Here is a 26665-nt window from a genome sequence, read left to right as displayed (position 1 = left end):
GCTGTTGGTTGGCATATAAATTGGTGCAGCCACTGTACAACACAGTATGACATTTCCTCAAAAAATTAAAAATAGAACTACCATATGATCCAGCAATCCCACTTCTAGGTATATATCCTAAGGAAATTGAAACAAGGCCTTGACGAGATATCTACATTCCCATGTTCATTGCAGTATTAGTCACAGTAGCCAAGATATGGAATAATCTAAATGTATGTCAACAGATGAATAGCTAAAGATGAGAAGATATTTTACATGGATTACACATATATACACATATATATGTATACATGCATACACACATATACATACACACTGTGGAGGAGTATTCAGCCTTGAGTAAGAAGGAAATCCTACCATTTGTGACAACGTGGATGGACCTCGAGGATATTATGCTAAGTAGAATAAGTCAGACAAAGAAAGACAAATACACTCTATGGTATCACATAAATGTGGACTCAAAAAGAGAAAATGAGAGAGTAGAACAGTGGCTGCAGGGGTGAGGTTTATTTCTGGGCTCACTATTCTGTTTCGTTTATCCTGATGTCTGTTTTTATGCCAGTACTCTGCTGTTCTGATTACTGTAGCTTTGTAATATAGTCTAACGTCTGGGAGGATTATGCTTTCAGCTTTGTTCTTTTGCCTCGGTATTGCTTTGAGAAGCATATTGTCAGCTTCCTCTGAGAAGCATATTGTCAGCAAAGAACAGAGTGGAAAAGTGGAGGGGCAAGTCGAATTTTAGATCTTAGGAACACCGATGACACTTTTTAAGAGTGCCAGCTTTGTTGCTCACCTTCCTCTGCTCTAACCCCGCCCACAGATATATTGTGGCTCAGTGCTTGGCGTGCACACACACACACCTCCCCTCATTCCCTCTGCTATTCCCTGGTCACTTTTCTCACGAATGCAGAAGAGCAAGCCTATAATATATGCCACTGGACACCCAAGAAAGGGTTTGGAGAGACTCACAATCCTATCTTTCATTTCTGAAAAATTCAAAGCATATTATTATTGATGGTAAGATTGAACATTTTATTAGTTTTTTAAAAGTCTCTTGTATAGTTGGACACAGAAGGAAAATTACAGTGAGACAGAAATTTAATACTTTGGTGAACTATATTCAGTTTTGGTTATTCTGGTTAAAAACAAACAAAGGAAGCATTGATTTTTTTTTTTTTTTTTAGCCTCTTTGATCTAAATGGTTTTAGTTTTCCACTGTTAGACATATTAAAACTTTGAAGACACAGAAGTACTATTCAGTAAACTGCTGCTTTCAGCAACTTCTGTGATGTCCTGGGGCACTGGAAGCCTTTGGTTTCCTTTCAAGGCAGGAGTAGTTAACTCTGAATCAATCCCTCTCTGTGCAAAGTCAGAACCTTTATATTTTGTACCAGGAGAGAAGAGAAGAATTTTTTTTTTTTAATGATTTGATATTTTAAAAATATTTTGCTTTTCATTCAACTTAGAGAATCCAAGGTTCTAATAGCAGAATGGTCAATTTGGCCAACAAAGCTATAGAAAGAAGAATGCCCACAAGCCAGTTTTAGGTGTTATTTTGTAGAGGCTGGTTCCTGTAGGAGGAACTCAAACTATATTGCTGGTTAAACTCATTTTCCTCTGCTCTTTTTCTGGAATCTGGATGGAAACCAAGACCTGTGGCACATTCCCTGAATGTTCATAGCCCCCAGTTGGAGGCCTAGCTGAGGACTCATGGGGAAAACAACACCCTCTCTTTTCTATTTATGGTTATCAGCCATGCTGTAAAACTTAATTTATTTTACTTTAAGGTCAATGAAAAATAGTTGTCTGGAACTTTTAGTTTTCAAGCACCAGAACAGGGTATGTTTTTGTTCCGTGGCTTTTGCTCGTGGATAAGCTTTGCAACTCCAGATCATTTATGTGGTCATGGGCCACTGGGCTTAGGGAACAGCCAGAGTGGGAGGCATTGTGTCAGCACAGGGCAGGGGATGGGTGAGTGAGGCAGGGCCGTAGTCCTGAGTCGGTTTATGTAAGTCTCCTCCGGAGATGGGATGCATGAACAGATATGTGGCCTGCACAGAAAGAGCACTGCCAGAGATGAGGCAAGCACTGTGGACAAGTTCAGCGAGGGGCCCTGGCTTCCTGACTGAAGAGAGAGGTAATACAGTTGGCTTTGAGTCAGGCCATGGAGAATCCCCGGTGGAACAAAGTCACGCAGTGGTGTCTTTGAATGAATACTCACTTCAACTGTAAGCCTCAATTTCCCTCATTTATAAAGTGGTGCCACCTTTTCTGACTGCACCATGTGGCGTGTCAGATCTTAGATCCTTGACCAGGGATGGAACCTGTGCCCCCTGCAGTGGAAGGCAGAGTCTTAACCAGCCTGGTGATGATATCTTTACCACCCATATTGCAGTACTTTTATGAGACTTCCAAAATGTACCACGGTGAAATCCTCCTAATGTCGTTACTTCTTACTGTGGTTAATATTGTCAAACGGTGTCTGTTAAATATTTACGTAACGGTGACGATCTGTAGTTTTCCAAAGTTAGATCTAAAAAAGGAGATACTGTTACTCATGGTGACTTATTAGACTAACTCCCCATAGGAAGGTTTTTATATGTGGAAATGTAGCTGATATCACATATGCAGTGAAGAGAGTCATTGATTAAAGTGGAGAGATGTCTCTGAACAATAGCTGAAAGGCCGAGTTCTCTTTTTTAGGGAAGAATCAGGCACAGGATGGTAGGGTGTGTTAATGTGTAGGTGCCTGAAGTTCTAGATTTGAGTTGGCTATATAGCATGGGACTTGAAACTCTGTGATTCTTTAAGAAAACAAAAACCAGTGCTTAAAAAAGAAATGGAACTTCCTAGGGTTTTTCTGAGACTTTAAGAACTTGAGTTGACTTGGAGAAATAGGAGATGTGGTAAATTCCTTCCTGGGTCTGTTCATTAAAACATTGTGAATTAAGCTGGAGAACCTGGAGCCTGAAGCATGTTAGTGTTGTATGAGAAGAAGGATATACATGTATGATATCAGGTTTAAAATACACGTTCCACACATTCAGTTGGAGATCCTAGTTGTGATTCGCTCCCCAAATCACATATTATCAATACAATATTGATCCTTTTGCTAGAATGGCCTAACCACTTTTCTTTGAAATTGATGTTATAGGTAGTTTATGAGCCAGTCAAGAAAACTGACCTCATAGTCACACTCTATTTTTCCTTTTCTAAAATAGACTTTTATCTTTTTGTAGAACAGTTTTAGATTTGCAGGCAGACTGGGATGGTAATGCAGAGTTCTCATTAACCCTCTCATTCTATTCCCTCTATTATTAACATTTTTACATTCCTTTTATTGTTGTTCAATCACTAATCTGGTGCCCAACTCTTTGTGACCCCAAGGACTGCAGCACACCAAGCTTCCCTGTCCTTCACTATTTCCTAGAGTTTGCTCAAATTCATGTCCACTGAGTTGGTGATGATATCTAACCATCACAACCTCTGCCACTCTTTTCTCCTTTTGCCTTCAATCTTTCCTAGCCTCAGAGTCTACCAATGAGTTGACTCTTTACATGAGGTGGCCAGAGTATTGGAACTTCAGCATCAGTCTTTCCAATGAATATCCAGGGTTGATTAAAGTCCATGGTTTGTCCAGATTTCCTTTAACTTAAGTCAAAACTAAAAAAAAAAAAAAAAAAAAAAAGTCAAAACTGTCCTTTCCACTCAAAACTTTCAGTTCAGTTGCACAGTTGTGTCCAACTGTTTGCGACCCCATGGACTGCAGCACGCCAAGCCTCCCTGTCTATCACCAACTTCCGGAGTTTACTCAGACTCATGTCCATTGAGTCGGTGATGCCATCCAACCATCTCATCCTCTGTTGTCCCCTTCTCCTCCTGCCTTCAGTCTTTCCCAGCATCAGGGTCTTTTCTAATGAGTCAGTTCTTTGCATCAGGTGGCCAAAGTATTGAGTTTTAGCTTCAGCATCAGTCCTTCCAGTGAATATTCAGGACTGATTTCCCTTACGATGGACTGGTTGGATCTCCTTGCAGTCCAAGGGACTCTCAAGAGTCTTTTCCAACACCAAAGTTCAAAAGCATCAATTCTTTGGCGCTCAGCTTTCTTTATCGTCCAACTTTCACATCCATACAGGACTACTGGAAAAACCATAGCCTTGACTAGGCGGACCTTTGTTGGCAAAGTAATGTCTCTGCTTTTTAATATGCTGTCTAGGTTGGTCATAACTTTTCTTCCAAGCAGCAAGTGTCTTTTAATTTCATGGCTGCAGTCACTGTCTGGAGTAATTTTGGAGCCCAAGACAAGAAAGTCAGCCACTGTTTCCACTGTTTCCTCATCTGTTTACCATGAAGTGATGGGACCAGATGCTATGATCTTTGTTTTCTGAATGTTGAGTTTTAAGCCAACTTTTTCACTCTCCTCTTTCACTTTGATCAAGAGGCTCTGTAGTTCTTCTTCACTTTCTGCCATAATGGTGGTGTCATCTGCATATCTGAGGTTATTGATATTTCTCCCAGCAAATCTTGATTCCAGCTTGTGCTTCATCCAGCCCAACGTTCCTCATGATGTACTCTGCATAGAAGTTAAATAAGCAGGGTGACAATATACAGCCTTGACGTACTCCTTTTCCTATTTGGAACCAGTCTGTTTTTCCATGTCCAGTTCTAACTGTTGCTTCTTGACCTGCATACAGATTTCTGAAGAAGCAGGTCAGGTGGTCTGGTATTCCCATCTCTTTCAGAATTTTCCACAGTTGATTGTGATCCACACAGTCAAAGGCTTTGGCATAGTCAGTAAAGCAGAAGTAGATGTTTTTCTGGAACTCTTGCTTTTTCTGTGATCCCGTGAATGTTGGCGATTTGATCTCTGGTTCCTCTGCCTTTTCTAAATGCAGCTTGAGCATCTGGAAGTTCACAGTTCACTTACTGTTGAAGCCTAGCTTGGAGAATTCTTAGCATTACTTTGCTAGCATGTGAGATAAGTGCAGTTGTGCAATAGTTTGAGCATTCTTTGGCATTGCCTTTCTTTGGGATTGAAATGAAAACTAACCTTTTCCAGTCCTGTGGCCACTGCTGTGTTTTCCAGATTTGCTGTCATATTGAGTGCAGCACTTTCATAGCATCATCTTTTAGGATTTAAAATAGTTCAACAGGAATTCCATCACTTCCACTGGCTTTGTTCATAGTGATGCTTCCTTAGGCCCACTTGACTTCTCATTCTAAGATGTCTGGCTTTAGGTGAGGGATCACACCATCGTGATTATCTGGGTCGTGAAGCTCTTTTTTGTACAGTTCTTCTGTGTATTCTTGCCACCTCTTCTTAATATCTTCTGCTTCTGTTAGGTTCATACCATTTCTATCCTTTTTTGTGCCCATCTTTGCATGAAATATTCCCTTGGTATCTCTAATTTTCTTGAAGAGATCTCTAGTCTTTCCCATTCCATTGTTTCCCTCTATTTGTTTGCATTCATCGCTGAGGGGGGCTTTCTTATCTCTCCTTGCTATTCTTTGGGACTCTGCATTCAAATGGATAGATCTTTCCTTTTCTCCTTTGCCTTCCCCTTCTCTTCTTTTCACAGCTATCTGTAAGGCCTCCTCAGACAACCATTTTGCCTTTTTGCATTTCTTTTTCTTGGGGATGGTCTTGATCACTTCCTCCTACACAGTGTCACGAACCTCCACCCATAGTTCTTCAGGCACTCTATCAGATCTAACCCCTTGAATCTGTTTGTCACTTCCACTGTATAGTCATAAGAGATTTGATTTAGGTCATATCTGAATGGTCTAGTGGTTTTCCCTACTGTCTTCAATTGAAGTCTACATTTGGCAATAAGGAGTTCATGATTTGAGCCACAGTCAGTTCCCAGTCTTGTTTTTGCTGACTGAATAGAGCTTCTCATCTTTTGCTGCAAAGAATATAATCAATCTGATTTCAGTATTGACTATCTGGTTATGTCCATGTGTAGAGTCTTCTCTTGTGTTGTTGGAAGAGGGTGTTTGCTATGACCAGTCTGTTCTCTTGGCAAAACTCTATTAGCTTTTGTCCTGCTTCATTCTGTACTCCAAAGCCAAGTTTGCCTGTTTCTCTAGGTATTTCTTGACTTCCTACTTTTGCATTCCAGTCCCCTATAATGAAAAGGATGTTTTTTGGGTGTGTGTTCTAGAATGTCTTGTAGGTCTTCATAGAACCATTCAATTTCCGCTTTTTCAGCATTACTCTTCAGGGCATAGACTTGGATTACTGTGATATTGAATGGTTTGCCCTGCAAATGAACAGATATCATTCTGTCGTTTTTGAGATTGCATCCAAGTACTGCATTTCAGACTCTTTTGTGGACTATGATGGCTTCTCCATTTCTTCTAAGGGATTCTTGCTCACAGTAGTAGATATAATGGTCATCTGAGTTAAATTCACCCATTCCAGTCTATTTTAGTTTGCTGATTGCTAAAATGTTGATGTTCACAACTTTACCTCATCACATAGGGCAGATGTTTCTGAATAATAGTGGCTTTTCAATGATTATTGGTTGAGTGAATAAATAAATAATATGCTCTACCTGCTCTTAAATTGTTATTAGGGAAGGATCAGGCCACCGTGCTGATGACATGCACACTAATGCTTAAGAGTTTGAATGCAAATGGGCTATGTTTGAATGAAGCCTGGCGCTGCTGCTTACTAACCCTGTGAATAAGTCACCCAACCTCTCATACCTCTTTTCTCACCTGTGGAAAGAGGATAGTGACAATTCCTACCTCAGTGGGGTAGGAAAGAAACAAAGAGAGGAGAGAATGCACGTGAGAACATGTGAACACAGCCTCACATGTGGGAAGCACTCAGTAAAGGTCAGAGTCAGTGTTTATCTTGCAGGATGGAATGTGATAAGTGTGATGAGAGGTACAAGGTGTCATAGGCAGTCAGAAAAGGGGAGATGCATCAAGTTGGGCAGAGATTAGGAAAGAGGAGGTAGCATTTGAGATTGACCTGAAAGAATAAATTAGCCTTCACTAGAGGCAAAGTGCCTAGAGGGAGAAAGTTGAGAGCACGTAATACGCAAAGTTGCAGAGGTGGAAGATGTGAGAGATCTTCTGGAGAAAAGTCTGTGGTCTAATATGGCAAGACAGGGTAGATAAAACTATTAGGGCCTTATGTGTTTTTGATATAAATTTAAACTTTTACTTCTAAAGTTTTTCAAATAGAAAAACAGTGTAAAGAATACTGCAATGAATACCCATAGAACCCCTATCTAATTTCAGTGATTATTAACATTTTTCCTATTTACTTTATGTGTATAAATTTACATATATTATTTTTTGCTGAACCACTTAAAAATAAATTTTAGAATTCATGGCATTTTCCCCCTAAATACTTTAGCATGCATTTCCAGAAAATACAGAAGCTACCTTACATAAAGGCAGTACTATTATGATGATCAGCAAAATAAATAATAATCCCCAAATATCATTTATTATCAATCCATAGTCAAACTTCCCAGAGACTTAGTCTGCTAAGTCTTTAGCATTAAAAACATTTTTAAAAACTAGAATACAAGCTAGAGACCACGTATTACATTTTATTTGTCATGCTTCCTAAGTCTCTTTAAATCTAAAATTCCAACTAAGATATTAGGACATGTAGGCTTTGGATCACTAAGAAGATTATGGTGCTTTCTCCCTTGCCATCTACAATTCCTGTAATTCAAAATAAAAACAATTTGAATTTCAATAAAAGAAGTGTAAGGTAGTCCAAGTAGATTTCAGATTTTTTTTCCCTCCCATCAAGATGATGACTTTGACATTACTTTTGAAATCTCACATTTTTAGAAACCTCAGCATATGTTTATTTGCCTTGAATGGTCCAGCTCTAGACTCACAGGATTCAGCAAAGAAACAGTGACTCACTGTTTTCACTTGAGCTGAATGTCTCGCATGTCTAAACTTTACAGATATGAAACCACATTCTTAATAGACACACACAGTGGTTTTTAGTCCTACTGTATATATAAGCCTTCCAGGCACTAAGTTGCCGTCCTTTCAGGTAATTTCACAGTGAGTTTCACAATATTTCTTTACGGGAAAAGGTCTTTTAGAACTGCGGGTTGGAAAACAGAGAATGCAGAACCTTGTTCATCCTGCTTTAACCAGGAACACTCTGGTTCCAGAGGAGTGGTACTTGGACACCTCCTTTGTTTTTGTCACTTCACAGACACCTATGGCCTGGGCAAGTGTCTGGAATAGCTGCAGGTACAGAGTGGTTATGAGGGGCCTGCCTGCCAGGGCTGCAGCTTCTACAGCTGATAGACTAAACCTGGCATCCTTTGGAACTCCATGGAAGAGAAGGAGTCAGGTATTTGGGGAGTGCTTTCCTGCAAAGATGCATCCTCTAATTGCCTTTCCTAATGATCTCCCCTTGTTACACTTTGGAAGGAAGCTCCTCTTGAGGACCATTTCTTTCCACCTCACTTGCAGGTGCCTGGAGAGTGCCGCTCTAATTTATTCCACTTAGCCTTGTCGGGGAACCCAGCCCACCCTGCCTCTGCTGCGAGAATGCATTTCCACCTTCGTTCCAACTTCACGAGGTTCTGTTGACCCACTTGGACAAGGTTCATTGTAGCGCCTGCTTGGTTTTTCTCTTGTCCTTAATTTGGTTTGCCTTTTATTGTCTTCTACCTGAATGAATTCTCTTTCTTTTAAGGGAAAGGAACCTGAGAAAAACAATGCTTGTGGTGGTGACTGCTTGTTAAGGGTAATTACTATTTTATGTTAATCTACATGTTAAAATGAGCAGACAGAGAATTGCTAAATTCACCATCTTGTTATTTCCCAAGTCTGGTCCTTTTAAGTATATTTGTTGCTTAAACAAAGATGTAGTCGAGCAGAGTAGAAGGGTCCAAATGGAGAGTCTTTTATGCATGTGTATATATAGAATTTAAAATTTTTATTTCCATCAGCAAGAGTTATTATAGAATACTTGGAAATTATAGAAAAGTGGAAAGAAGAAACCCAGAGATAACTAGCATTAACACTGTGAATTCATGTCTGGTCATTTAGCCTACATGCTATTTCTCTTTTAAGAGAAATGGGAACAGCTTCACTATTACAGTCTAGGACTTTTGTTCCTCAAAAGTGTGGTCCATAGATCAGCAGCACAGACATCTCTTGGGAGCATGTTAGAAATACAGAATCTTGGTTAGCCTCTTGTTTGCATCCTTTATCCCCCCCAACCCCCAAAAAAGAAATACAGAATTTCAGACTGTACTACGATATGCTGTGTGCATGCTAAGTTGCTTCAGTCGTGACCAGCTCTGTGTTGGTCTACATGGACTGTAGCCCGCCAGGCTCCTCTGTCCGTGGGATTCTTCAGGCAATAATACAGGAGTGGGGTGCTATGCCCTCCTCCTGGGGATCTTCCCAACCTAGGGATCAAACCTCCATCTCTCATGTCTCCTGCATTGGCAGGCGGGTTCTTTACCACTAGTGCCACCTGGGAAGCCCTATGGTATACTGAATTGTAATTTGTATTGAGTGATAGTTTATATATGTTAAAATTCAGAAGTACTTCTCCAGAACACAGTGTACCCGGGACAGCAGATAAAGTGAGTAGGACCCAAAGACCAAGACTGTTTATCTCCATTTTCCCACTGTCACTCTTTCTTAAAATAATTTCCTCAGTATGTGATAATGATAAAAGTGGAGATCAATTTTCTAGCGAGACATAGCAGCCTTGATAAGGAACCCAGCTGTCTCATGCATAAACATTTCATTTGGTGAACATTCATTAAGTGCCTACTGTGTTTTGGGGCACAAACACCGCAGTTAGGGTGTGCCTATACTGCAGTAGAAGCATTCAGAGGGCAAGGATGAGGGGCACAAGAGGAGGCTGGAAGTCAGAAAGAAAAATGGTTTCTGAGCTGAGTCTTGAAATATAATTCCGTGAACATGAGTTATGAGTGTTACTAGACTTGGGAGAGAGCGCAGAGCCAGATAAAATGATCCCTTTCTTCAAGGAGTCTGTGCTTGATTTAAGGACAGGGGACAGTGTTTAAAATGATAAATAAAATCTGAAGCACCTTGGTATTAGGGTAGATCAACTTTGTGACCTCATACAAGTTATTTCATCTGATTATCCATTCTGTAAATAGCAAAATAATAAAGTACTTCACAGAATTACAGTGGTTTTTTTAAAAATCAGGTGACATAATAAAGCTCTTACCTACATTGAGTGCAGAATCGGTTCTGTGTGGCAAAAATATTGTGAAAGTGCCAATTAAGTGCCATAGATAAAAATACTGAGGAGAAACAGAGAAAAGAGAGGCCATTTCTGCCTGGACCGCAAGAGGCCTTGTGGCTAATATGGCCCTGAGTATGTGAATGAGGAAGACAGGGCAGGTGGGAACTGAAGTAAAAGATGAAACTGCGCTTTTGAGACTGGATGGACCAAAAGGTGGGGAAGGAAACGGCAACCCACTCCAGTATTCTGTCCTGGGAAATCCCACAGACAGAGGCGCCTGGTAGGCTACAGCCCTTGGGGTCGCAAAGAGTGGGACACGACTTAGTGACTAAACAACAACCGACTGAGAAGGTGATGGAAACACAGGGTCGGGTTTGGTGGTGGAGAACTCTGTTTCCAACACATTCAGTTTGAGGAGGTGCTGAAAGTGGCAAGCCTAGGGTGCTAGTTTGCTCAGACGGATGGTTATTCAGATGCATGCCCCTCTGTTCTAGGCTTGGCCAGGGCTGAGCATGAAATGAAATGCTCAGCTTCCCTGGTTCTGGTGTTTAGTTAGTTTCCATCTTGCAGTGGGACTCTTTCTCACTCATTGGAAACATTTACATCTACTGGGTCATCAGGATGGAAAACAGGCATAATTTTTAAAACCTTGGAACTTAACCTCTTCTTCAAAAGAAGAGGTGTGGAAAAGAACTGAACTGTGCCTAATTTTTATCCGTTGTCATTCTCTTCCTTAGGTTTCTTTTCTTTCTAAATCTTCTTCCTTCCACCTAATGACTATTAATTGCTACAGAGGAAAACTGAATTGGAGAAAGTTTGTTTTTTTTTGGTATAGACTAAATGCTGTAATTTTGTGTTACAAAAATTAATCTTTTTGTGTCAGTTTCAACCATAAGCACCTATATTATCTCTCTTTATATGGAGTAGACCTAACCTATAAGTAACTATAGTTACTGGCTTTTATAGGTTATAGCCTGCCATATAAAATGCTTACATTTTGCCAAATTTGTTTTCTATTTCTTTCTGTCTCTGAATACATATACTTTAAAAATACTTTTGCTGAACTATTTAATTATAATGCATGACCCTTTACCCCAATTACTTTCACATGTTATTTCACAAGCACAAGAGTATTTTCCCACATAGCCCATAATACCAATTCAGATTTCCCCAGTTATTCCAGTAATGTCTTTTATAACCCTTCTCCTCATCCAGAGTTCACCAACAATCATTCATTTCATTTTGTCTCTTTTCCTTTCATCCAGAACAGTCACCCTGTTTTCATTTATTTTTGTCATTCATGGCACTGATATCTTGGAAAATTCCAAGATAATTTTCTTATAGAAAGTACCACAGTCTGGGCTTGTTAATTTATGATAAGATACAGATTAAGCATTTTGACAGACATAACATAGTGGAGACATGTGGCGTCCAGTTACCCTCTGATTGATTATACCAGCCATCACTTGGGTAAGGTGGTCTGCCAGAGCTCTCCATTATAAGGATACCTTTTCCCCTAGGTAAGTGATAAGTAATCCGAAGGGTGATACTCTGAGACTGTGTGAGTATCCTGTTCCACAGCAACCCTTCCCCTAATGGTCTTCGTGTCTATTAATGAGCCTTGACTGAATCAATCATTGAGTCGGTGGTTGCAAAGTGGGATTTTCTGTTTCTGCTGTTCCTGTGGTGTTTGTTAGCTGGCTGTCTTTGTAAAGAGCATTCCAGTATCCCCCTTTGCATGAAGATCTGTGGATTTATGGTTCCTTTTTTAAAGTTGAACGTGTTAGGATTTATTCATATCATTCTTTCCTTGTTCAGACTGTACCACATGTGCCTGGTGGGAGCCCCTTCAAGGCAGCTCCTTTGTCCTGTGTCGTGTCTGCATTAATATTTGAGCACTTCTTGCTTTCTGGCATAGTGAGAGGTTCTAGGCTTATATTGTACTTTCCTTACCCTCCAGGCGTGGATTCAACTATTTCTCCAGTGAGTTACAGTATTGAGAAAGGCAGGATCTGGGTATTCAAGCTTTTCTCTAAAAATGCATATAATCCAGAGAAAGTTAAAATTCATGAATCATTTGTTTAAACTCCCTCAATGCCCAGCTTTGCTGAAATATTCACATGGAGTCATCAGGAGTCTAGAAGTTGGAAAGGAAGAACCAGTGAAAGGAAGAGGCCATGGAAATTGAAGGTCACTGGGCTTTGGACCAGAGGTGGCTTCAGTGATGCAAAAGGGGGAGTGAGATAGTGCCAAGACCAATTTAGATTATGTTGGAATTCTGCCCAGGGAGTGACTAGAGAGCCTGAGAAAATAATTTCTGCTTATTTTCCAGGTAGACTCTGAAAATTGGTTGCCTTTTTTTATATCCAGTAATGCTGAGAAAGTGTATCCCCCTGAGCTACACATATGCTAATTCTTAGAGCAGTTTAAGAAATACGGCTTCCATACTGAGAATCCCTTAGTGTGAGGTGTGTATAGGTAAATGTATATTTCAGCATGCCTTCTTGTAAAAATTAAAACTCATAGTTTTTATTTTTAACACTCCTAATTGAAAATAATATTTGAATTTACTTGATTATAATATTTGGTTGCAAATTATTAAAGGCGCATATGTGCAGCATTTTAGGCAGCAATTTATAAAACATAGAAGCCAAGAATTTCTAAGTTATTTTCTAAAGTAATCAACATGCATTTAATAAAATGAAGCCTTTGCTCCTGAATTTGAACCGACCGATTTTTCTGGAATTCAGTATCACCTCTGTGATCTCTCTTTGTAGATAGCGTAATTAAAATGTTCAATTTGCCTTTTCTATTCTATGAAACAAAACAAAACATGAAGCCAGTAGTTAATTGTTTCCATATGATGGGGAACTTTCAAAAATGCTTAAATATACAAAAGCAAATTTGAAACAGAAGGGTTTTGTTTTTGTTTGTTTTTCATTGAAGTCAACATTTTTGGAAGTTAAAAAAAAGAACAGACTAGTACATCTATGTACAATAGGACTATGGTTATTATTCAGATGTATACATTACCTGTTACAGATGCTTAGTAATTTTGTGAAACAGCACCCCTCCCGCCCCTGATTTTTTTTTTAATTAAAGCATTAAATTGTACAAATTACAAATCTGTTCCAAAATATACTTACATTAAATAAAATACGCATTTCAGTAAGAGATCTACAGTGAATGACTGCATTCTGGGAAGCTTCACGACACGTAGGCAGGGCCGACATTTGTGGGAGGAGCTAAGAGACTTCGCACCAATCACAGTTTGTTTGTAGTGGGTTTCTGCCGGCCAATCTGTGGGCTACTCTGAGCATCAGCATCACCTGCGCGGGACTGACGCACCTCTAGCCTCGACCCTGAGTTCATTTTCAGTTCATTCTCAACAGCCTATACAGTACAGTTTCAAAAAAGTAAACACGTTAAGGTAAGCAGACAACTATTTAGAACCCGAGACACATTTTCTGGCTGTATTTATTTGGAACTCTCCGGCTACAATGGGCAGTCGAGAAGAGGTTCTTCCTCAGGACAACACAGTCACAGGACTCGGACAAGCCTGCGGGACTGAGGGGAGCTGAGGATGGGGAGAGGTTCCTCTGGTTGCGGGTGGAGCCCATCTTCTCACGCACAGTCCTCGGCCCTGCGGTCCTCTCCGCATATCATCTGGCGTAGCGCTTAATGTAGTCCTCCACTTTATTCCGGAAGTCCTTCTTGTCTCGAAAATGATGTTCCGCAGAGTCAATATTCAGTGGATCATCAAAATTCAAGAGATCAGTAAACAAAGAGTTTAATCCCCAAAGAACATCCTTCAGCATCCTTGTGGGGGCCCAGCTAGTGCCATCGATTGAGTGTTCTCTCAGTTCAGTTCAGTTCAGTCGCTCAGTCATGTCTGACTCTTTGCGACCCCATGAATCGCAGCACACCAGGCCTCCCTGTCCATCACCATCTCCCAGAGTTCATTCAAACTCAGGTCCATTGAGTCCGTGATGCCATCCAGCCATCTCATCCTCTGTCGTCCCCTTCCCCTCCTGCCCCCAATCCCTCCCAGCATCAGAGTCTTTTCCAACTGAGTCAACTCTTCTCATGAGGTGGCCAAAGTACTGGAGTTTCAGCTTTAGCATCATTCCTTCCAAAGAACACCCAGGACTGATCTCCTTTAGAATGGACTGGTTGGATCTCCTTGCAGTCCAAGGGACTCTCAAGAGTCTTCTCCAACACCACAGTTCAAACGCATTAATTCTTCGGCGCTCAGCTTTCTTCACAGTCCAACTCTCACATCCATACATGACCACAGGAAAAACCATAGCCTTGACTAGATGGACCTTTGTTGGCAAAGTAATGTCTCTGCTTTTCAATATGCTGTCTAGGTTGGCCATAAATTTTCTTCCAAGGAGTAAGCGTTTTTTAATTTCATGGCTGCAATCACCATCTGCAGTGATTTTGGAGCCCCCCAAAATAAAGTCTGACACTGTACATATCTCACCGGTCTTGGTGATGTTGGGTGCCAGATCCTGGTTAAGCATTTCACTTTGGGAGGCTTGGTTTGAGGAGCATGACAGTCGTCTCTCAGAATCTCACCACACAGGTCATCTCACAGATACAAAATCTTTGTAATGAAAATTTTTATCTTTGAGACCAAATCTAGAGAATATGTCACCATCCAAATCTGTAATTTCTCTAGTACTCTAATAGTGTCACCTTTCGAATCACCATGTTGTATGCATCAGAAACTTCAGTTTCAAACTGAAATTTTCCACCCTGGTAGTAACCCTCATCTGGGGTGACAGTTAGCTGAAAGCAATGAAGCTTGTTTGGATCAGGAAAATGCACTTTACACATACAAGGTAAATTAGCTTCATGTTGTGCAACCTCTTTAACAAGCAGCCTGTCCTTCACAGATAGCCGCCGAGTGGAGTCAGAGGCTGTGGCTGATGCCCGGGACCCTTTGAGACCATCATCCCGCTTCAGCTTGCTTGCCAGCATCAGCATCACTGCTGCCTTTTTCATGGGCACCCCAAGACAGGCGAGGCAGCCCGGCACCCAACACCATGCCCCAGCCGGCCTGTTGCAGCCAGACGCGGCCCCTCACAGCTAGCATCGGCTCCCGGCGACGGGCCGGCTCCTGATTTTTAACCCTCAGTACATTCTTGAGAATGGAGAGTGGTACTAAAGCAATTGCTATACGCCAAATAGTTACTTGGTATTTGATAAGCTAGTAAGGTTACACTGAAAATGAAAAGGGGTGCATTGTTTAAATATGCTGCTGGCCGCCATAAGTAAGTGAACTCAAGTGTGTGGTCGCCAAATTGCCCTACATTAGCCCTTGACTCCCTAGTACTTTCTCCGTTCAGGTCTTCTGGGATTTCAGTGCATGGGATTAAACTAAGCAGACTGATGACTAAGGAATCACCATTTTTGGCAAATGAGTTATTTTCAAAGCCCAGTTTTATGGTTATCAGGAAAATTGTAACATAACTGAGTTCTTTCGGAGGTCATAAAGATCCAGCTCTCTTTTCTTACTTTCTGTTGAAAACTCCCCTTACTGAGGCATTCATCCCCATAACCAAAGCCATTGCTTCTTATATTTCTTTAATCTTGACCTTGTTTGAAAGGAGTTATATCCAGAGCACAGTTTCTTCATCCATAACTAAATTTCTTTTGGACATTAAGACAGCTTGTATGCAATTATATAATTAAAAATCTTCCTTAATCTGGATTTTACTAAATCCATAACTGTTTTAACCAGTACAAGCAAATTATATTTCAGCTTTTCTAACTGATCTATATACTTTGAGCATCTCTTTTGGGACTGTATTTGCCTTTGAATTATGAGATAGAAAATACTGTCTGTGACTGTTAATGCTTGTGGAGGTAGCATCTGGTGTCCTTGTTCTGGGGCTGATGTTCATTTTACTGGCTGGATTCACATTTGAAATTAAAGTGGGATAAAAAGAGTTTTTTCCCACCAGATGCCTTCATCCTATTTTTGTATAGCATATTGTTATTTCTAACTGTAAAAGTAGACATGATTATTGTGGAAAATTTGCATACCACAGGAAAATATGAAGAAAGTAAAAATTATTCTACTCTATTTTTGTTATCTTTAATTAGCAACTATTCAAATATTGACTTGTTTTCAGTCTTTTTTTCTAGATATAGATACTTAAAAAAAATTGGGATCACATTGAAAGTATCATCCATCCTATAGCCAGCACTCCTCAGTGAACACTGCTTAGAAATATTTTCTCATTTTGTTAAGTATCTTACATATTAAAAAAAACTGTTTATCTGTTGCCAAACATTTGTTTTAGAATTGCTTAATATGTTATTGTAATGGAAAACTTTTTGTACATATCTTTATGTACATCTTGGACTTTTTTAAAGGATAAATTCAATCTTTTAAAGATTTATTGGTTTCAAGGAATGACAAGTAATTCAGTTTGTCCTCTCAAGCAATTCTGGATAAGTCCTCCTCTGCAAGAATCTGACTTTAAAACACCATCATGTTGGTCTCTCCAGAATGGTACACCTTATTTATTAACAAGACCATCAGGGAACTTCTAATAAATAAATTTTTCATGTAACTGAAACACCCTTAAAAGTGTTCAACCCTTAAAAGTAGGTTACTGTGAAACCTAAAATGTGAGTGAGATTCTTTGTAAAGTTGTATGACATATATTTGGAGAAGGAAATGGCAACCCACTCCAGTAGTCTTGCCTGGAGAATCCCATGGACAAAGGAGCCTGGCGGGCTACAGTCCATGGGGTTGCAAAGAGTCAGACACGACTGAGCGACTAACACACACACATGACATATATTGCTGTTGTCTTTAGCATAATGAAAATATGTGAAAATCATAACTCCTCTCATTTAAATCATAAGCATCCTTATAAACAGTGGTTATTATACAGTCAGTTCTGCTAAAGTGCAGTACATGTGTTTCTAAAAACTGCCATGCTATGCAGAATCATAACAGGCTGCCTCGCCGCCCTGCCCACCCCCCGACCAGTGCTTAAGGGAAAGGTGGGATTAGGGACATACACTCAAAAACCTTTCTCGGTGACATGCTAAAAAAAATAGAATGGGAACTGGATAAAAATTGGAGCACAATTTTACACATATTTGTTGGGTTAAGAAATAAATAGATAAAAAGTACAATACAGCACTTTACCTTGAGAAAACCCTGACGCTTCCTGTGGACGGAGGCCCTGGAAGGGTTATAGCTTGTGAGTCATTGTGAGGTGATGGCAGGGGGGGTAACCTGAAATCGGAAGCTGAGTTGGGATACCGGGTGCGGAGGACCGTGGCTTGGCACCCTTGTGGGGAGCTGAGATTGCTGGCAGGTGTTTGAGGTGTGGCTTTGTGCATTCTGTGTAATCTTAGGCAGCGGGGTTCCGCCCCGTGCAGTCTTCTGCCGTTGCCGTGTGTTTCTTGCAGTGTGAAATCATGCCTAAACAAATGTGAAATTCGAGTTATGCTCAAGTTGTTCCCTGTGATATCAAGCACGAGAGTTAGAGGAGAACTGAGTGTACCATGTGGTACTACACTGATGTCTCAGGGATATTCGTGTAAAAACTGAAAAGCCTGGCTTAAGAGTCCACACTGTAATGTAACAATAACAATACAACAGTAATAGTACTCTCACGTGTAACAGTGACAGTAATAAATGATGCTTATTGATGTTTGTGGGTTTCTGGCTGCCTGTGGTGACAGTACTTCCTGCCTCCTCCTAATGGACCTATTTCTCAATCTCGTACGGCTTTTAAACGAGTTTATCACACTTCTTAGAATAACGTCTTGTGTGAAGCCCGGTCAGTGTGGGAGAGCCTGACAAGTTTGGACTTCAAATTATGATTTACCTGTGGTGTCTGTTATACCTACTGAAACTCGTTTATCTTATGAATGAGTTACTACCTGTGTATTCATTTGCAAGACTGTGAGAGGCAGTAACTGATGTTTTAAGTGAGATCATCATCACACAGAACTTTCAGATTTTCTGTTTCATTAGAAAAAAGTTAACAAGACTCTTCTCATTCCCACCTGCAAAAGTGAAGTGTGCTTAAGTGGGTACACCTGACGGGCATGTATAAGTTGTTGATGAATTTCTTAAGTTGTTATTGTTCATGTCTATTTACAACCCGCTTCTGTGTTTGTGAGATGAGCTCATCTTTGGAAGGTGGGGCAGGCAAGTGTGATTTCAGAAGACCTTCCCTCCCAAGTCGCAGTATAATTAGAAGTCCAGATCCTCCCTCAGTTGCTTTTTATGACTCCCTGAGAAGGACATTTTTACCGTGAATGGTTGCCAAGATGCCTTGCTGGTTCCTGCTTCAGTAACTTTAATAAGGTGACAAGTCAAAACACCATCTAGATTTAGCAAGTCTCGTTAGTATTGTTCTGAAAGAAAAGTAGATAACACAGTTCATCATTTAGATAGTCCAGTGAAATCTGTATTTTAATTATGCATAGAGACTCTGAATAGCAATGTGGTATTTTGATTTTTAATTTCTAATCTGACTTAGTTAACTTTTTGTCTCTGTACAATTTCTAGATATATTTGGGCTGCCTGACCTCACTGAGTCATTGCTAGTAATTAACAAACAGGACTTTGTGGGAAAAGGGAACTTGCCTTCTGAGCTTCGAACCAAAGACCTGGGAAAAGTAAGTATTTTTCTAACTTGCTTTAAAAAAAAATTCTGTTTAATTTCTCTCAGAAAGTTAACAATGTGTCTGTCACTTTTCTACTTCCTTTCTTTCCTGGCTGTATAAGTTTTATATGCGCTTATGGGCTTGAAACATGGAGAGGGACTCAGGAACCTTAAGAAAAAAAAAAAAAACCCTTCCAAGATATTAGGATGATTTTCTGCATTGTGCTATTTCTTTGGGATTTCATAAGCTGAGTCCTCAAGGTTGTGATAAAATCTTTTACCAGGTGTTCAGAAGATAAATTCTAAAGGTAAGAGTATAATATGGTGTGATAGAAAACTGAGTCCAGTTTTCTGAGCTTCAGGTATTTTAGACTTCTAAATAAGCTCTTTGGTTCTGAATTCTTTAGGATAAGAATGAAATCCGTTTGGTTCTTTTCTTATCTGGAAAGGAAGATAAAATTGAAAATCATGTGTTCAATAAGTCCCTCATGTAGGTTGGCCTTGGAAGAATTGATGCACCTGTGAGTTATTATTTTACAACTTAGAGAAACTTGAAGATAGTTTGAGACACCTGTAGGAAGGCCTTGACTGAAAAACTTATTTGGTGCCATAGAGTTCAGTTTTATTCCCTGATCTTTTTGAAAAGAAAGGTAAAATGGGCCCTAAAAATAATAAAATCAGTCTGCTTTCTTGTCGATATTACTTGGAAATATGAGTGGCCCCAAAGAATGTGAACAAAATAGCACACACACACTCATGCTCACCCACACCTCCTTTCTGGTGTGTTCCAAAAGCAATCTCATTGGCAATAGGAACCGTTTGCTCATTAAATCACTACGTAGTTTTCTAAACTTTGTATTTTTTGTGTATTCTAACTCCTCTACATTTCTGACAGTACAAATGAGATAGCTGAAACATTCCTAAAACAAAATAAGATAAAAGAACCTTACTCTAGAAAGTTCATAGACGCATTAAACAGTAAGATCAGATTTTATCATTACATTGTTTGTCATGTAAATTTATTTATAACTAAATTGTTATATGGAAATAATTATAGTAAGGTAAGTTATGACTTTTGAAATTAAGTAAGATAGTCATACTGAAAAAATATTATACACACCACAGAATATACACACACACTGCAAAAACACTTTGAGAGCTATGAAGTCTCTGCTAAAACATAAATTCACTGAAAGCAAGGACTTTGAAAATTTTCTCCAAAAACACTTTTCTGTTTATAGTGAAATATTGGCAGTAGTGATATACTGTGATATTTTTTAAAAATGTCCATGGAATTTTTAAAAAATAATAGCAATATGTTTATTAACAGTTGAGTTTTTTAGTTTGTATTCACATATTGACCTTAAAATAATGGAAATCCTGTGTGGTCTAGTTGTTATTCCATCCTGGAAGGATATTTGAAAGAGGATTATGTTGAAAGTCACCAATCTGTTCACAGAAGTGTAACGAAAAGAGCAAAAGATTAATTCTCTGGGCTTTAGGATCTCAATATTTGCAGGGGTGTTTGGATTGGAACTATAACAGCCCCAGAAAGTGAGCTACTTAGACTGCCTTTCAAATGATTTAGCATTTCTTTAAAATTTTATATAGTCCCTGGTGAAATAGTTCGCTTCTGTTACACCAAAATATTCCCTTTGTGACACTGCTGTAAAAGTTACTTTTCCATTTTGTAGAAGCGAGGCATTGGTAGGACCTTTGATCACCATAATAAACTAAAAACAGTCCCTGTGGTACCAGAGGCACCACGGCAGAAGCCGCTTACTGAAACTGATGTCATAGGTGAAAGTTTGTATGCACGAAGGATGTTCACAGGTGACTCTTAGGTTTAAAAAAAAGGTGATTATAATGTGGATGCTACACATAAATCTAGTCATGAAGAACTAGTTGTATGGAAGTAAACAAGGGAGAGGGCAGGACAGAGAGAGATAGGCAGGTCCCTTCTGAAATTCACAGAAGCCACAGGCGAATGTTTCTAATAGCACTTTGAGAGCCTCTGTCCATGGGATTCTTCAGGCAAGCATACTGTGGTGAGTTGCCAAGGCTCCTCCAGGGGATCTTCCCAACCCAGGGGTTGAACCCACCCATCTTAAATCTCCTGCATTGGTAGGCAGGTTCTTTACCACTAGCACCACTTGGGAAGCCCTTATAAGAGGTACTTAAATGAATTAGTGACTTATTTGGGGGGAGGTAAATGCACAGTTTTAGGGGAAATTCAGAACCCTAAACAACCACCATACTTCCTTTGAACTCCCACTTGTCCTGTGCTTTTATTTTTTTCCTAATCACAAACATGTTTTCAAAGTCTTCCTTGTTTCAAGTATGAAATTATTTGAAGTAGGTTTCTGAAAACTTGAGTCTATGACAAGATTAGATGCACTTTTGAAAAATTAGGCATGGATTATTTAAAAGAAGTAGAAAGTAGCTTCTATTTTATTATCGTCTTTTTTAAAATTTAAATTTATTTAATTGGAGGCTAATTACTTTACAATATTGTATTGGTTTTGCCATACATCAGCATGAATCCGCCACGGGTGTACATGTGTTCCCAATCCTGAACCCCCCTCCCTCTTCCCTCCCCGTACCATCCCTCTGGGTCATCCCAGTGCACCAGCCCCAAGCATCCTGTATCCTGCATCAAACCTGGACTGGTGATTCATTTCTTATATGATATTATACATGTTTCAATGCCATTCTCCCAAATCATCTGACCCTCTCCCTCTCTCACAGAGTCCAAAAGACTGTTCTATACATCTGTGTCTCTTTTGCTCTCTCACATACAGGTTTATTGTTACCATCTTTCTAAATTCCATATATATGTGTTGGTATACTGTATTGGTGTTTTTCTTTCTGGCTTACTTCATTCTGTATAATAGGCTCCAGTTTTACCACCTCATTAGAACTGATTCAAATGTATTCTTTTTAATGGGTAAGTAATACTCCATTGTGTATATGTACCACAGCTTTCTTATCCATTCATCTGCTGATGGACATCTAGGTTGCTCCCAGGTCCTGGCTGTTACAAACAGTGCTGTGATGAACATTGGGGTACACGTGTCTCTTTCAGTTCCGGTTTCCTCAGTGTGTATGCCCACCAATGGGATTGCTGGGTCATAAGGCAGTTCTACTTTAATGCATATGTGTTTCTTTTTATGTTAATACTGCCAGCGTATAATATGCTATGAATTATTTGGTACCTTGCCTTTTCCACTTAATAAGCCATGAATTCCCATGCTAATAAATGTTTGTCTACAATATCATTTTTAGTGAAAGAGAAACAAGTGGATCATAGCCTTTTGTTTAATTTGAGTGATCCTGGCTTTCAGTTAGAAGGGAGTATAAATATGTGAAGTATATGGTGAGAGTTTTTCATCTGCAAACAGATAATAGACTAGAATTCACCTTCTACAATCTCTATAGAGTGTTTACTGTAACCAGACATGTTGTGAATAGGAGGCTTATGGGACTAAATATGTGTTCAAAATGGTGAATGTCACTGTTTGACAGGCACTGTGTATAAAACTTTGCAGCTTCTTTGGTCCTTTTGTTATGTTATAGGAACGCGGGTGACATGTTCCTCCTGCTTAGCTGTCTTCATCAATATTTCTGTGCCTAAGGAAGGATTCTACCTGTGTTATTTCTCCCTCCCAAGAAGCTCTAAATATCTCAGATGAGGTGATGGGTACAGAAGGAACATTTCATAAATTTTGGGATATAATTTCTTGGAATAGATCGAAATCCACATCAGTAGGAAATGCAAGATGTATTACAGATCTTTGCATGCCTTCTCAGTTTTAGGTTCAATTATTAAACCAATATTTTTTGCACAACTACCGTGTGCCGGGCACCATGTTCAGAGCTCATTGTTCAAAGATGAATGAGATATGCTCTTGCTTTCAAAGAACTTAATTTGAGTTTCAAATTCAGATTCAAATTACATTTATTCAGTGTGTACTATGTGACGAACAGTGAGCTGGATATTCTTAAATGAGGTGTTTGACCACTAACATTCAGTAATGATATTCACTGATCCATCTCTTCCAAAATAAATCATGAGTAGAATTTTCTCATCTTTAAGTTTTCCTTTTATTATTGTTTCCTAAACTTTTGGTATCTGCTACTACTTGTTAAATTAGCAAATGGAAAAAAAAAAGTTAGTAAACAACAAGCATTTAATTGATCAATTTGGAACAGTGATTTAAAAAACATGTGTATATATATCTATACACGTATGAACATGTGTACACATATGCACATGTAATATTTGGGAATATGCATATAATATGGGGCTTCCTTCATGGCTCAGTGGTAAAGAATCTGCCTCCCAATTCCAGAGACGTCAGTTTGATCCCTGGGTTGGGAAGATGCTCTGGAGAAGGAAATGGCAACCTACTCCAGTGTTCTTGCCTGAAGAACCCCATGGACAAAGGAGTCTAGTGGGCTGTAGTCCATGGGGTTGCAAAGAGTTGTCAGCTAAACATCACCAACAAAACAACAATGCATATAAGGTAGTTATAATTTCTCCTAGGTACAATTAAATATACTAAGAATTCTGATATTCTGCCCTTAGACTGGTTCCACTATCTGAATGAGTGTGGAAATCAAAGTATTGAGTCACTGGATTGTCACAGTAATTCTTGGGGTAGAGATTATTGAAACTCAGGGGAAAGGAACCTGGCAACATTCACACAGCTAAAAAATGTTTGAGTTAGGATTCTAATTGTAATCCATCTAACTTCAAAGCTCATGTAGTACCCATCTAACCCTGGAGAGCTGGTAGAGAAGATAGACTCACAATTGTCACAAGCCTGTGGAGGAAGGGCAGTCATTTCCCAAGGAATCAGGGATTTCTATGGCCTTGGGCATGTTCCCTATTTTCTCAAAGTCCATTTTGTCATTTTTTAAGGAGAGGGTTAGTATGATCTAGCAGGACCTTGGACCAGAGCAGTTAAGGGGCATTGGTAAGAGAAGAAATAATAGGTTTGGGACTGAAAGCCACTGCTAGCAGTTAACCCTGGGAGTGTGCTGGGAACTGTATTAAGAATTTTACATACTTTATCTTATTTACTCTTATATCAGTTCTGAGAGGTAGCTGTTATTGCCCCATTATAAGGATTTTGAAACTGAGGCTCCATGAGGTTAAATAACTTGTCTAATGTCACATTAGACATTAGACAATGGCTCAGCTGGTAAAGAATCTGCCTGCAATGTGGGAGACCTGGGTTTGATCCCTGGGTTGGGAAGATCCCCTGGAGAAGGGAAAGGCTACCCACTCCAGTATTCTGGCCTGGAGAATTCCATGGGCTGTATAGTCTGTGGGATTGCAAACAGTCGGACATGACTGAGAGGCTTTCACTTCACCCACAACGTCACATAGCTGGGAAGTGGAGTGGTCAAGACTTAAGCCCAGTTCTCTATGACCCTCGTGTTTATGCTGTTAACCACCATGCTATGCTTACAAGTAATCTTTTCTATGTGTCAAAACTCCCTTAATACCCTACTCGAATCTCTCTGATAGTATGCTCTGATTTTATCTTTTATAGTTTTTAACTTGGGTATAGTTACTTACATAATGTTTAATAAACTGTAGTCTTGAGGGGGACTTCCCAGGTGGCACAGGGGTAAACAATCTGCCTACCAAGCAGGAGATGCAGGTTTGATCCCTGGGTCGGGAAGATCCCCTGGAGGAGGAAATGGCAACCCACTCTATTATTCTCACCTGGAAAATTCCATGGTCAGAAGAGCCTGGTGGGCTACAGTCCATGGAGTCGCAAAGAGTCAGACACCACTGAGCACTGAGAGTGTGTGTGCATGTGAGCGTGCGCACGCATACACACACCCACCCACCCACACACACACACCCACACACACACACCCCCACACACACCCACCCACACTCCCACCCACACTCCCACCCACACCAGCCTTGAGCACTGGGATCCAGTCTCATTCACATTTTTTGTATGTTTTTCATAACTCTTTGCTGAGTAAATTTTGCATTGATAAAGTAAATTTCTAAGATATTTTGTCTCCTAAAATTCAATATTTTAAAATTATATATGTAAAGCTTCTGTTGCAGTTATATAAAGTGTAACTTAAAAGGGGGGGGTCATTGGATTTTAGTGTGATATTTATTTATTTACCTACTTATCTAATAGTTTGATATCTAGACTGATCTCAAAAGTTTCAGGAAATTCCTAATTGCCATTTTATCTAAAAATTAATTTATGACTTGCTGTCCAAAACTAGACTAAGTTTGGAAGCTGAGATTAAAACACACTTCTAGTGCCTTTTGGGGAGAAGGCAATGGCAACCCGCACCAGTACTCTTGCCTGGAAAATCCCATGGACAGAGGAGCTTGGCATGCTGCAGTCCATGGGGTCGCTAAGAGTTGGACATGACTGAGCGACGTCACTTTCACTTTTCACTTTCATGCATTGGAGAAGGAAATGGCAACCCACTCCAGTATTCTTGCCTGGAGAATCCCAGGGACAGAGGAGCCTGGTGGGCTGCTGTCTATGGGGTCGCACAGAGTCGGACACAACTGAAGCGACTTAGCAGCAGCAGCAGCAGCAGTACCTTTTGGAGACTGTAAAGCTGCCTTGATGCTCCTTTGCTATGATAGGTATGAAACTGTCTTAAATAATATTTTTGAGTCCATAAAAATATACTACCCTATCATTCATGTAGGTGAGGACCTCAGTTTCTAAAAATATGTGGAGCCCTTGTGCTGATGGTCACTACCGTTGAGTGACTTGTCTAATGTCACATAGCTGGGGAGTGGCTGGACTCAGACAACAAACAGAAGTACTTTTCTGGTTCAGGGCAAATTATGGGAGATCCTTGGAGTCAGGCACCCTAGTTTCTTGGCTTATGAACTCTGTGACTTATGGCAAGAAAACATCTGTAACATGAGAATGGACAAGAAAACAGGTTATGAAAGTAGGTTCGTGTACCTGGTTCATTGGGAATTTGGGGAAAAAATACCTGTATTCAGATGGGAGCCACTTTTGCTCAGATATTCTTTTAAAGGCCAGAATTGTGAACTTGTAAGACAGAATGTGATGGTTCAGTATTATAGCGCATGTTTATCCCATGATGACCCTTGGCTGTTTTAAAGCCAGAGTTCACCTTCTCTTGTAACTATTGTGTTACTTCTATGTGCTCCAAGGAGGTAGTTTAGACTGGGCTTCATGTTCTGTATGCTGGAGGAGAGTAGGAAAGAAAACATTTTCCAAAGGAAATGGAAAATGTTACTTGAGATCAGCATTGCCACTGGGCTTTGAAAAACTCTGGGGTTTCTTTCATCTTCCCAGCAAGTAGCACAAGTGAGCAGTGAGGGAGAAAGGCAAACCCTGGGGAAGGTTCATAGCTTCTCTGCCTCTGTTACTGGAAAAGAGGAAGGTGAGGGCCCATAAATAGCTCTCATGGCAGGTCCAGGTGTGTGAGAGCACAGGGAGCCGCTTATTCCCCTGGCTGCTGCTCAGCCTGACAGGAAGGAGACCACAGGAGAATGGGTCTCAGAGTCTGGCTCTACAGCAGAAACAAAGGTGTCCTGGTCATCACAGGCATGCATTTCATAAATTTCAAAGATTTGCACAAAGATTTGTGATGTTACTCCCTCTTGAGGTTTAATATCTGAGATTGCTAGAAGAGCGAGCAAATTAGATAAAAATACTCTTCAGTCTCAGTCTGATTCTTGCATTTTTTGACTGCTTAGTTTTGCACTTCGAAGGAAGGGCAGTCTTGGCCTGTACATTCTTGATCATGA

At 40.0% G+C, this 26665-nt stretch overlaps 1 protein-coding gene across 33 annotated transcripts in view; it reads left to right on the top strand.

Annotated features, from left to right (window-relative positions):
- Positions 1-26665, top strand: part of APBB2 (amyloid beta precursor protein binding family B member 2) — a 379613-nt gene that overhangs the window by 99814 nt on the left and 253134 nt on the right. For 30 of the 33 annotated variants that reach the window (XM_060417042.1, XM_060417035.1, XM_060417054.1 and 27 more), the window contains one exon: positions 18780-18889. The gene's annotated coding sequence lies outside the window, so the exon portion shown is untranslated. Of the gene's footprint in view, positions 1-8692; positions 8744-18779; positions 18890-26665 lie in introns of all 33 variants that reach the window. The other 3 variants (XM_060417037.1, XM_060417050.1, XM_060417031.1) reach the window with 1 other exon arrangement.

This window comes from Ovis aries, chromosome 6 (genome assembly GCF_016772045.2).
Source record: "Ovis aries strain OAR_USU_Benz2616 breed Rambouillet chromosome 6, ARS-UI_Ramb_v3.0, whole genome shotgun sequence".
NCBI classification, from domain to species: Eukaryota; Metazoa; Chordata; class Mammalia; order Artiodactyla; family Bovidae; genus Ovis; species Ovis aries.
This window is presented reverse-complemented; position numbering and strand designations above follow the sequence as displayed.